Genomic DNA, 13,118 nt, shown 5'->3' with positions numbered 1-13,118 from the left:
CACAGCTGTCAAAACTCTGGGAAAGTTTTCACTTCTCAAAGTTTTAGTCTCCTCAGCTACAAAGGAGTGGGAGACTTTGCATCAGGGCAGCTGCAGGGGTGAAACAGTGCATACGAGACCTCAGCACGGCACTGGGGATGTTCAAGAACACGTGGCCATTCTTTATATGGAGAGCAATGCAGAGCTTCTGCTGGGTGGGCAGGGAGGAGAAAGCCCACATTTGTATTTTACAACACCCTACTGACTGAACTTTTATTTGAGTGTAAGGTCCTCTCCCTGAGTATGATAAGGATGTGATAGTTTGTCTTAGGACAAAGGGCACTTTGTAAAGTGTCTGATGCTGCCGTTGCTGACACCTGGAAAGTGATTCATCCTGTGACACTGTCTCACTCCTTCCACCATGTTCACTCACTGTTCTCACACCTGACCTATTACACAATTGATAGGTAATCCTATTTTCCATCTCTTCTCTCTCAGATCTCTTCTCCCTACCCACAGCAGTCCAGGCCTTCTGAGAGAGGGATCACATACTTCGCATACTGTTCTTTAACCCTGTCACTTGGCCATTCCCAGTAGCAATATATGTTTTACATGTTTCTTAAAATTTATTCTGATCAGAGATTAAATTTAGAAAAGAACACAACGAAGTCCTAGACTTTGATGAAACAATACCTCTTTAACCCTCGCTTTCCTTCTAGTGAAAAGAGGATGAAAATTCCAACCCAAGCCAACTGCTCCCAGAGAGTTTTAGTACTGAACTGAAACAATGCATGAAAAACAGCATTTTCCCCCCAATCAAAGCCAACACGTAACCATTTAGTGGTGGCAGAATGGCAGCTGTAGTTTTACTCCATGGTACTCTACTGATTTTTGCAATTATTCTAAAAAGATTATTCTCAAGAGAATGTTCCAGAACTGTTTGGCACCCCGCCTCCTGCCCCGCCCCAGGCTAGGCTGGTATTTCACCCATGATGCTCAAAGACTGTGTTGAGTCAGCTTCCTAGTCCACCCCCTAGAGGAGGGAGGAGTGGGGCTCTGCCTCTCAGAGAACATCCTTGAATTACAGAGTACAACAATAAGAACTGTCTTGAGGCCAAAAATAGCTGCTCATTTTAAAGAATGATCTCACATATCTGTAATATCACAAATCTGAAAGAAAGGATTTGAAATCTTTAACACGTCTCTCTAATCTGTTAAGAGGGTAACAGGAATGAATTGATTGCATTTCTTTAAAACAGAGAAATAGTTCTAACCTTAACAAAAAGCCAAGTAAGTGGTTCAGTATTATTGCTTTGTGCAGAAAAACAAATGTCAATTAAAGGAAAATGATGCAGCCAGCCTTGATGAGACCTGATAAGCTAGGGTCAGACAGAAGGGGAGGAGGACCTCTCCTATCAGGGGACTAGGGAAGGGCATATGGGGAGAAGAGGAAGGATGGGTGGGACTGGGAGGAGATAGGGAGGGGGCTGCATCGGGGATACAAAGTAAATAAATTGAAATAAATAAATAAATTTAATTTATTTAAAAAACAATAAATAAATAAATAATTAGAGTTCAGATAATACATAGAGTTCAGATTCTTGACTGTGTTTTAGGTGTCTAACTTAGTATATGGGTAGGTATGTAAGAATAATTTAGAATATAAGTTTGAAGCTGGTCCCAGAACTCATTACCTTCTTTCAAATAAATGCCCCATCTTCAAACAAGCCTGGTATTAAGAGTGAAAAAGCTTTTAAAGAAAACATAGTTATATATTTTTCATTTCTCCAATTTAAAAAATCCAAAAGATACCCAAGAGAATTCAATGTCCCACTGAGCCTGTGTCTGTATCTGTTAAGAAATATGATGTGGTGACTTAAAGGATTTCAGAAGCTTTTGTGAAGTAGGAGCAAATTTTATTGATCTCTTCCTCAACCACCATCACTACCCAGAAATGACATTGTTTGTGTAGAACAACCTAAGTTAATAGGCAGGGGTGGCACTATCTACTGTCCCTCAATTGCTGAAGCACAGAAACCATTTCCTCAAGGAAGTAACATTACAAATGGGAACACCCGGATTATAGTACTAAGGACCAAAGATTATAGGGTATGCAAATATTTAATTTTTTTATTTTTTAAAATTGTATTTATTTACTTATTTTCTTTTTTACTTACTTATTTGGTTTTTCGAGACAGGCTTTCTCTGTGTAGCCTTGGCTGTCCTGGACTCGTTTTGTAGCCCAGGCTGGCCTTGAACTCACAGCCTGCCTCTGCCTCCCGGAGTGCTGGGATTATAGGTATGCACCACCTTACCTGGCTCCCTTTCTACTTGATAACCCAGGATGCAGTCTGGATGCACATCTTACAGTCAGGATTCTACTCATGCCCTCAGCAGGGACCCGAAACTCCACCACTTGCCTCCTCCAGGCCACAGTATTAAGACCAGGGGTCTCTGAAATCCTTAAACAAATGTCTTACACACTGGTGGTCATGGAGGAGAGGGGCTGAGAATTTAGTCTTTGGTATTTGGTCTGTTCTCCCTCCCATTTCCTCATAGGTGCCAGGACTGGTAAGAGAAGACAGGAGAACAGGAAGGGTGGAGTTTAACTATCGTCCTGTCCCACCTAAGTGGCTATTTGACAGCTGCCTCAGTGTCACACCTCTGTCTAGTGACTACACATCTGTCTGTCAGGAAACTAGCAATAAAAATGATTTTTAAAATCTTTTCATAGAAATAAAACAAAGGACTTTTAAGAGTTCACATTGAAAGAGAGTATTTGTTTAAGGTTTTATAGAAGACTTTTCCTCAATAAAAACATGTTTGTTATACCACTGAAGTAATTTATATAAAGTGAAAATCAGTTTTTAAAAAGAAAAATTTGAGTGGCTGAGAAGTTGCTTTTGAAAACCAGCTAAATGAATTCTCCTTTCAGCCAGATTTACACAAGGAGTTCCCATCCAATATTTTCAGAAAAAGAATGAGTATGGTCAATACAATTACAGTAGAAATATGGGTCCAAGAACATATACACAAAAAACTAGGAACACTGAAAAGTAAAAACATAACTTCGTATAGTAGTATAACCATTCACAGCACTCTTAGATATAGACTAATGATATATTTAGGATGGATCCTTAATAAATGATTATTCAGTTAAAGTCTGTTTTGTTTTGTTTTTAATTCCCTCATTCCCTCCCAATCCCACCCTCATCTCCTCCCATGCCCCTCTCCAAGTCCACTGATAGGGGAAGTCCTCCTCTCATTCCATCTGACCCTAGCTTATCCGGTCTCATCAGGACTGGCTGCCTTGTCCTCCTCTGTGGCCTGGCAAGGCTGCTTTTATCATGTGGCTATGCTAACAGCAGACACAAGGAAGTAAAGGGGTTTAAAAAAGCAGGTCTCTTCACAGAAAAGTCATAGTCAAAGCATGGGCACTTCCTTCAAATACACCTTTTATTAAGTTTATAATTTAACCAAAATATAGATATCATGATTTAAAACATGTTTTTCTATAGCTGTAAGCTTATTACAAATTTTTTTAGCTGATTCCACTAAACATATTAACATAAAAAACAAAAAGTTTGTCTTCCCTTAGCACATTCCATATGTCATTTAAACTAGTTCAGCTGCTTCTTTTGCCACTAAGGTTCTGATAATTGAGAATTACCACATGCTATCAATGATATAATTATCTTCAGTAAAAGTTTATTACTTAATGTGTTAAAGACACAAAGTTTGAATATATAATCCTAGCAGCACCTTGTAAAATGCTGCTGAAGAGGACAAGCACCCTCATTCAACTGAAGCAGAGCTATAGGCATTCTGGAAGGCAAAGATTTAAGTGTAGATATGAAATGGTTTCCACTGTAAAGAATGAGAAGCAGGAGTAATATGGGCAGTTAAATAAATTATGGTTTATCGTTATAACAGAAAAATTAGCATCATATCCAGGCCATGGGAAAACAAAGTATAACAAAAACAAACAAAGCAGGACAAACCTCTATACATCATGTCAGTGTTTATCTGTAAACCTGTGACCTTCACATGAAATATATTTTAGATTAAAATATATTAAAGAAACAACACCAAATTGTTTTAAGGGCTTATCTGTGGGTAAAGAAATTAGGACTTTATAAGTCATTTTCCACCTTATACGTGACTAGATTTTTCTTTAACAAACATTTATCACTCTTTAAATACACAATTTAAAGATCTTTGCATTAAATACAAGACACCTAAGTGACATCTGGGGCACCCGTGATCCTGGAGATCATGGACACTCATAGGGAATTGCCACCCTGATCTGATGTCTGTTGCTCAGAGACGGCTCATGTCACCCACAGAAACCATTCAAAGGGCCTGTCACAAGGGCCTCACTCAGGAGCTTTACACCTATAACAGGTAGCACCATTACAAAGAAAACAGTGAGATACATGTCTCTTTTTTCTAAGTATAACAATAAAGACTTGTGGTTAAACTTCCTTAACAAAGGTGACTTTCAGACAAAGCTGCCCATTACCCAGTACCGACACCATTATGAAAAGAACTAAGAAGGCTTTAGAGCAGCTGGAACTGGAGGGTCTTCAGGATCAACCATGTTTGCCAAGAGCAGTGAACTTTTGATAGTCATAGAGTAGGGTTGCCAATAGATGCACTCAGCCTTTCTGTGTTTATTATAGGGAATGTGTGTTTTGTTGTGTGTGAGCAAGCCCTGGGCCCTATCAAGGGTGCTCAGCTGAACACATGGGGAGCTGAAGGCACTCAAGAGCAGTGGAGGGAACTACCAGTCCAGACTCGTCACTCACTTTCCCTTGGCATGGCAAACCCACAAATCAGGCTAGTCCAGGCACCAACAGTTCCTCTTTGTAGTTCTCCTTTGTCTCCGCCTCAAAGCAGGCCTCCCTCCAGCCAAGGCTGACTCACGGAATTCCCATCCTTCCTCTCATTCTCCAGTCTCACTCAGCATCTCAGATCAAAATACTTCTATGCGTTTCTTCTGTTATTCAAAGTTGTCTAATTTCACATATTCCCTGAGCTACCCTCTCTTCTCAAAGAAACGAAGAACAACAGGTGAGCAAGGTGTGCCTGCCACCCAGCTCATTCCTCTTCGTATCCCCTGGCTGTGGCTTTTCCAGGAGACTGAATTTCTTCCATCTTTGCTCCATGATTTCACTCTGCCCCTCCTCATCCTAAAGCCCAGCAGAGTCCCCAGCCATAAGCAGCACCGTGCTTTCATTCATACCGCCAAACATGGACACACCCTCAACTCAGCATACCTGTGGCTCAGTTACTCCTGCATTTTACTGAACCAGAGCACAAAGTAGCAACTAGGAGGGTAACATCCACAGCAGACACAAACTCAAGGCTTGCGCTCCATATTTTCAGGATTTATTTTGGTTTTCTCTTTGGGCCTTTGCACCAACAAACCAAACATCATTTGTCATGGCAAAGCACTCTGGTAGCTTACAAAAGTTGCCCAATAAATTGAGACTATGCTGTTTTATAAAATAAATATCTTTCAAATATAAAGACCAAATCAGCTACAGAGAGAGGGTAGTGAGTCAATGAGTATTAATACTAGAAAACCTGCTACTCAGGACTCAAGAAAACACGCAAGATGAACAAAGCTGTATTCACACACTGGAGGCCACAATAGTAAATTCCCAGACAGGTGACTCTGGGTAACTAAACATGCAGGAATTGCAAACCCAGAAGGAATGTCTCAGCTGGATACCCTAAGGTGTGTTTACTGCCCCAAATTCACAGTGAAACCTAAAACTACTGTGCCCTGGAAAATGCCACGGGAGTTCCACCTAAAGGAAGAAACTTTTACCCAAACGGGCCTTAACCAGGGTAGTTTCTTTGCTCTTGATCATCCCCAAATCAGGCAGATTTCTTTCTGCCTGAAACAAAATGAAAAATCTTAAATGAAATGTTACATGAAGCCTAACGATGCCTAAGCCTGTCAGATTGCCTCCTCTACAAAATAACTTTATAATGGCCACTTGTGCATTATAGTCACGCTGCATTCTAATAAACCAAGATTATTCAGATTTTCTTAACATACAAAACACAAGAAGAGTGATTTGTTTTCTTGTATTTGAAGTCTGAATGTATTTTGCTTTGGATTTCTAGTTCTGGGCAGGAAAATATACAGACTTTTAAAAATTGTACACATTAATTTTAGTTGCATTTACGCAGTAGTAGGGAAAACTGTGGAGCAGTATTTAGTGTTACTAAATACACATGTACATCAGACTAAACTTGATGATAACTTGCTGCTCCTGAAATGACATTAAGTAAAACTGAAGTCATCTATAATGCCACATTTTCCCCGAGATGACACAGCAGGTAAGCTGATTCCTCCTATCAACTTACTCTACCAAGAAAAAAAGAAAAAAGAAAAAAGAAAAGAGTGTCTTCGTACTTGCAGTTACAAGGCAGGCCAGGCAGAGAGGAGTTCTGGCATCCCAGCTGGGACCTAGTGGACGCCCATGATATGCACCACAGCTTTCTCCTCACAGGAAACCCAGCAAGCTGCAGATTACACCACAGCTACTGCTGGAGAGAGGAGCAGGGCCATCCAGGACTCCTGACTCTGCCCCACACCCCCCAGAACATCTACCCTGACCCCACACTACTTTAAAACAAAAAAAACAAACAAACCAAACAAACACTGTGTTATGGTCAGTGCTTTCAATTTTCTCTTAAATGAAATACTCCTTTCTTCCACCTCCCTTTAGTTTATATAATAAAAGGATATATGCTTTCCCAATTTTTTAACCCAAATCTAACTTTCTAAGGTCTCTATCCCTGCCACTTTCTACATTCAGCAGTTAGAGGACAAGGAATTACACCTGTGTCCATACTGATGTTTAAGTAAATATATATAAATCTGGCCTGCAACCTGCCTTTTCACTTGATACACTTTGGGTTTTCCTAAGTCAAAAGACCAGTGCAGCTAGGAGGCACAGCTGCTGCTTGTCTCCATTTCCCTGTGGTAAGAACTCTAAAAATTTACTGAAGATCAGAAGTAAATCATAAGAACCTACCTTTGGCTATTCATTTTACACTCCTTATAAGTTCAAAAATGGTAGGATTCAATGGATAAAACTATTTTATATTTACTAATTTATATACATTATTACTACGATTATTCTGCATGGCCACGTGTAATACATATGTGTTGAAACAAAGTTAATCTTCAAAGGCAAGAAGCAAAGGAATGCACCAGTGTAGGTGGGGATACTTAATCGTTCCAGGGCTGGGAGAAACACCCTGTGGAAATTTCCTGTGCTTTGTTCTGGGCCGAGGCATGGGTCAAATCTAACTCCACCTCTTGTTGAAAATGTGGTTGGTCTAAGTTGCATAATTTCTCTGAACATCCATTTCATGGTGCACAAAATCAGGGGTCAGACATTGGTACAGAGATTTGGAAATTACGTTTTCAGAATGGTACTTTTAAAAAAGTAAGATTTCCCCAAAGTTCCATATTACTATTGATAATGCAGAAGTTATATATACACACACATATATATATAGCACATATGTATGCGTGTGCATGTTTATATGATCGATAGAATTGGTGACCCGATCAATACTCAGACCACCAAGCGTGTGCTCTTTGGTGCCGCTTTAATCTGCCTTCTTGTTTTATATTTACCTTTATGGAGAAATATTATAGGAAACAATTACTGTAAAATATGTATAGTTTTAATTCATTCTTGAAATGAGACCCTTTTTACTTTCTCCAATGTCCTGCGCTGAGCTCATTAACAATGTTTCCATCTTTTCCTAAACAATGTGAATTTGTATTCACTCTTATTCATCCGCAACTATCTGAAAAATCCTCCACGTCTGCTAATGACAGGCAGCTCTTGAGTGTCAGAGGCACGCTTTCCAATGCAGAGGATTCCATCCTCCCCCTTGCTTCATAAGACCATCAATAATGCATAAGGCTCTAGCTACCTAGCGCTGGGTCTTGGAGAAGCGACGTTCTGTGCAGGACACGGACCTACCAAACGTTCACCTCTGTTACAGTGTCGCTGATAACACCTGAACCGCACGCCGCCTACTTTCAACTACACCTAATGTCACACAGTATCGTGAACGTCCAGACATCTGACTGCTGTACTATCTGGACATCTTTTCTCTACTGTGAGAAAACTGCAGCCCAGGATGATGTAGCAACAATCTAAGAACACAAAACTAGTTAGACACCACTAGGGAGCTGAAACTTCAGCTCCGCGGGGTTATTTCTAGGACGGATCGGCAAGTATCATATGTTCCAGTGGGTGTAGGCGTGCTTATCAAATGTGTTAGGATGGAAGGGAATGTTTGTGGTTCCGCAGGCCCGTGGGAGAAGCAAAACGCGTAGCGTGCCGCGCTTAATGGTAATACTCCCCGGGCGAGACCGCGGGGAGGGGCGGGGAGGGGGAGGGGCCACATCTGAACTCCTCACCATCCTCCAGAAACCGTCCCGGGTAATCTCCGTGCGCGAAGGGACCCATCCCCTAGCTGAAGCTAAGCAGGACGCATTTCTCCCAGGAAGGCAGCAGCCCGGGGAAGAGGTGTGCCACTCCCCGTATTTGTCTCCTTCCACGCAGGGGGCCACGTCCCTGTCACGGGCCGTGGGGACAGTCTCGCCTCCCCCTCTCTCCCGGGGATGTTTACCTCCCAGCGACAGCGGGATCCGGCGCTGCAGGGCCTGGCCCCGCGGGGCCCACCCGCGCCCCCGCCTTCCGCAGCGGCTGTGCGAGGGCTCCCGGGCAGCGCCTTTGTTTTCCCGACGCCACTTACGTTTGCGGAAGTGCTGCCAGCGCGGGGGCCGCAGCCCTGCACCCCGAGGATGACAGGCGGCGGCCGGCCGGGAGGGGCAGGCGCTCGGCGGGGGCCGGGGGCTGGGGCGGCGCCGGCCCACTCACCTGGCGCTGCTCAGCTGCGCGGGGCGCGGGGAGCCCGGTCCCCGGGGCGCGGGGCGGCGGCGCGGGGCGCCGGGGCGGCGGCGGCGGGCAGGCCGGAGCGCGGCATGTCGGGCTGGCGTCTCGCTCCTCTCCCGGGGCTGCGGCGGCTGGATGCGGGCCGGGTGGGGCGGGCGAGCGCGGTGGCCCGGCGCAGCCGCCGAGCGACCTCGTCTGCTCCTCCTCCCCGCTCTGGTCCCGGGCCCGTCCTCGCCGCCGCCGCCGCCGCTCACGACCGGCTGGACCCGTTTCGGGGCTGAGCTGGAGGACCGGCCGCCAGGTGCAGCGCTCCGCCTCCTGCGGCGGCGGCGGCCTCCTCCCCCCCCCCCCACCTCCCGCCCGCTGGGGCCGCCCCGGGGGACCCAGGAATCAGCTCAGCCAGGGAGACAAGTCCGGAGGGGTAACGAGGTGGGCGATGTCCCATCACGCCACATCGCTACCGCATCACACCCCACAAGCTCCGGCTGGGCGGCGCTCTGCTCCCCAGGGGGCTTGAGGACCAACGTAAACGGGAACCTGGCCTAGGGATGGCGACAGCCAGCTAACGCTGGTTGGTGCTAGCCTCGGTGGACTGCCCTTGGATGACCCTGCAGAGAAGGGCTGTGAGACAGACAATGCTCTTTCCAGGAGCTCCTGGAACCTGGGCACAATTAGGCAACAGCTGATCACGTGACCCCTTTCCGAAGAGGTAACCTGACAGCAGGTGTCACGCTAAGAACTAAGTTGTGTTATTTGTTAAGAGTGGAGCTCGTTGTATGCAGGCTTCATTTGGCAAGTGTATGTCCGTGCCCGTGACGGCGGTGTAGGGAGCCGTGGAGCCTGTTCTCACGAAGCCAGTAATAATGACTGCCAACGCTTGGTAACGTTTGTTTCTTGTATGGGAAGCACTGTGGGCACACCACCTAATCCTATAAATGTAAGCGATGTTAATCTGATGTTACAGCAACAAAATGAGGCTAAAAGTTAACATTCAAATTTACTAACCAGTAGAAAATCCAGGCTCTGCTGTCCTGGTCATGAGACATTACTAGAGAGAATTCTACTGGCCCTGAAGCTTCAAAATGCGGAGCCCCTCTTTAGGGAAAAATATAAATAAATACAGAGTTGCTGGATGCCCACACCCAGCCCCAGTGTCCAGGGACAGTTTCTATAGGCGATACGCCAGTCTTAGGATAAATCCACCCGAAATGTTCAGACACAGAAAGGTGATGTCTGCTATGGTGTCAGAGGAAAACTATAAATGTGATTATTGGGCTCAGGATGACAGATCTATCTGCTCTGGCATGGCTGGGAGACTTCTGGGTCGCTCAGCGATATGTGGACATGAATGGCTCTTCAAGCACCCAGCTGGGCTGTCATAAGAGACTTATCATTCTCATCCTCTGTCCAGCCATTAAGGAAGAGAGGGAGAGAGAGACAGAGAGAGAGAGAGAGAGAGAGAGAGAGAGAGAGAGAGAGCAGAGCGCCCAAAGTAAGCAAACTGGCTGAAGATCCAACTGTCCTTTGCTGTGGGAGAGGAGGAGGGTAGAAAACACCTGGGAGAGGGGGTTGGTGCCTGACCCACAAAAGCAGCTCCATATTGAAAAGAAAAACCAAGCTACCCTGGAGCGAAAGCTAGCATTTCTGTTTCAAATGGGAAGAGTCTTGAGTACCACCACAGGAGAAAGTGCTGCCTAACTGGCCTTGTAAGAACAGGGATTTTTTTTTTTTTCTTGGCAACCACAATGCTTTTAATTTATCAGTTTTTACTGTGTCCCCTGGGTCGTATTTAAATATTTTATAATTTAAAAATAATATAAAATCATTTAAACACAAATATGCGCGAAGCAAACATAATCTACTGCGCCTCACCATGCCATTCGTGCTTTCTTACCCCCTGTGGGGTAGCCAGTCTGTGTGGAGTGGGAAATCAGCCTCCACATACATACAGGTCGGCCGTCCCAGAGATCATCGCCCGGAAGCCCGGCAAACAGATGTTGAAATCCCCTGGCAGGAAGCCAGAGGAAGGGGCTAGGCTACACTTAAGGCTAGTTAAAACAGGTGGAGTGCTTCGGATCGGCATATAGTCTTGCAGTCTGAGCTGTGCCGTTCCTCCCGGCTGCACAAGGAAGATGGTAGATGGGGCCCAGGAGAGCACGTGTTTGCTCTCCTGGTTCACTGAAGAGCAAGCCCCTGGCTAGAGTGTGATGAGTAGCTGTGGATCTTGTCTACATTTCTCAGACAGAAAAAATAAGGCCTTCAGACAGGTAACCAGAGGTTGATCATTTTAAGCCTTCCTGAGTGCTGCTGCCTTTCACATAGTCATCAGGAGCATTTGGTACCCACTGATCTTTCAAGCTTTTCCTTTACATTCAGCCCATGTGTCTACGACTTACTTTATCTCATGAACTAATTTCTTCTACTTTAATTCATTTGTCCTCCTAATGTTTGTTTCTGTTATTTCCTTTGGAAGGATTGTTTGTCCTTAAGTAGTAGGATAAATGCATTGTAATGAGTAGCAATAACTAAAAAAAAAAAAAAAAAAAAAAAAAAAAAAAATCCTCACACACGAGATTGACCATGTACCAGGCTCAATGTGCTTTCAACTTCATTTATTCACATAATTTCCACAGAAATCACATGCAGGCAGGGTTGCAACTATCCCATTTTACAAATGAGACTTGTGCATATAAGAATGGAGTAACTTGGCCAGGGTCATACTACTAGCAAATGAGAGACAGCACTGAACCTATATAGACTGGCATCCAGCCTTGACTCTTAATCACTCATTCAAGTACTTATAAACATGTATGCTTGTACATGGAGGGATGAGGATTTTATTCTTGTAAAAGTGTTACTTCAACTATGCTCCTCCTCCAAGGCCTATGGCTAACAACCCTTGGGTTTTCCTCTTTCTCTCTGGCCATACCCCTTTGCAGCCCTCGTTTGTGTTTTAATTTTCCTTGGATTTTGTAGGCCTGCCTGCACTTGGTGTGTTCTCTTGTCAGTTATTCTATTTTGCAACCAAAAAATAATGTTTTAAAATATTTGCTCTTCAGGGTTGCAGTCCCTAGAGGCTGCATAATACCAGCAGGGTGCCCTTTGCATTGTACATTCTCCCATGAGGCCTTGATCCTCGTAAAACCCACCAATTACCTTCTTTATTGTAACGCAGCTATAAAAGTCTATTAGTTAAATGGGTTTGCATAGTTTCCTCATATAGTGTAGTTGCCCTCGCTCCTACCCTCTAACCCCGCAACAAATACAAAGTTTCCATCTCTGGCCCAGGATCACATTCCTAATACATGAAAAATGGAGATTTGCTGGGGGTTGTTCTGATGTTGACCCTCAAGATCTGGTTACACCTAGCCTTGTTTTGTAAACCTACCTGACTGACTGATATATGGCATATACTTGGGCAGGGCAGAATAGGGTTGGTGTGGCTAAGGTTCCCAGTCTTCAGAGGACAGGAGAATCACAGGAAACTAACAAATGGGAAAAGAGGAGGAAGGAGGATACCATAATGGGCTAGCTTGGAGAAGAAACCACATTGGCTGGGAGGAAGGACTCCAAGGTTGGCGTGGATGGAGAAAACATCAAGATGAAATATAAGCAAGAATATTGGGATACTGATGAAAGGTAGACCAGATGAGTGTGATTAAGGAGATGCCATTGGATGGGGGCTGGGAGATTGAGACAATGTAAGTGAAATATCTCCCTGGCCCAAGGTAAATAAGGCAATTATAAATCTAACAGCTGTCTGTGTCTATTATTTGTGATATCGGGTTAGATAATGTCGCCGTGATAATCTTAGGGCTAATAGTAAACATTATATATCCCAACACTGTTTTTAATTTTCAACAACAGAGATTGTAATCCCCAGGCCTTATTAGGAAATCTTCCAGTGTGCTCCATTAGGACCATTTATTTCCCATTAGCTGGGACTCAAACACATGGCCACATCTTGACACTAAAGAGGGAAAGAGGCTGGGTGCATAAGTAGATTCTACTGAGACCCTAAGAGAGGGAGAGTGAACCTTGAGAATCAGTCAGAAGTCCCAAACATAGGAAAAGCAAACAAACAAACTGGAGATACACCAGAAAAATGGAGGAATGTAATTTAGATGTGAAGAAAAAGAAAGCCTTCATGAGGAAGTGCCATTAAGCTGAGAGCTGAATCGAAGTAGGAGATGATCA

At 44.3% G+C, this 13,118-nt stretch overlaps 1 protein-coding gene across 4 annotated transcripts in view; it reads right to left on the bottom strand.

Moving 5' to 3' along the window:
- Positions 1 to 9,395, bottom strand: part of Mfsd6 (major facilitator superfamily domain containing 6) — a 71,044-nt gene extending 61,649 nt beyond the window's left edge. The window contains exon 1 of one of the 4 annotated variants that reach the window (XM_060368341.1): positions 8,907 to 9,395. The gene's annotated coding sequence lies outside the window, so the exon portion shown is untranslated. Of the gene's footprint in view, positions 1 to 8,655 lie in introns of all 4 variants that reach the window. The other 3 variants (XM_021649280.2, XM_021649279.2, XM_021649282.2) reach the window with 3 other exon arrangements.
- Positions 9,396 to 13,118: the final 3,723 nt, after the last annotated feature.

This window comes from Meriones unguiculatus, chromosome 15, assembly GCF_030254825.1.
Source record: "Meriones unguiculatus strain TT.TT164.6M chromosome 15, Bangor_MerUng_6.1, whole genome shotgun sequence".
Taxonomy (NCBI): Eukaryota; Metazoa; Chordata; class Mammalia; order Rodentia; family Muridae; genus Meriones; species Meriones unguiculatus.
This window is presented reverse-complemented; position numbering and strand designations above follow the sequence as displayed.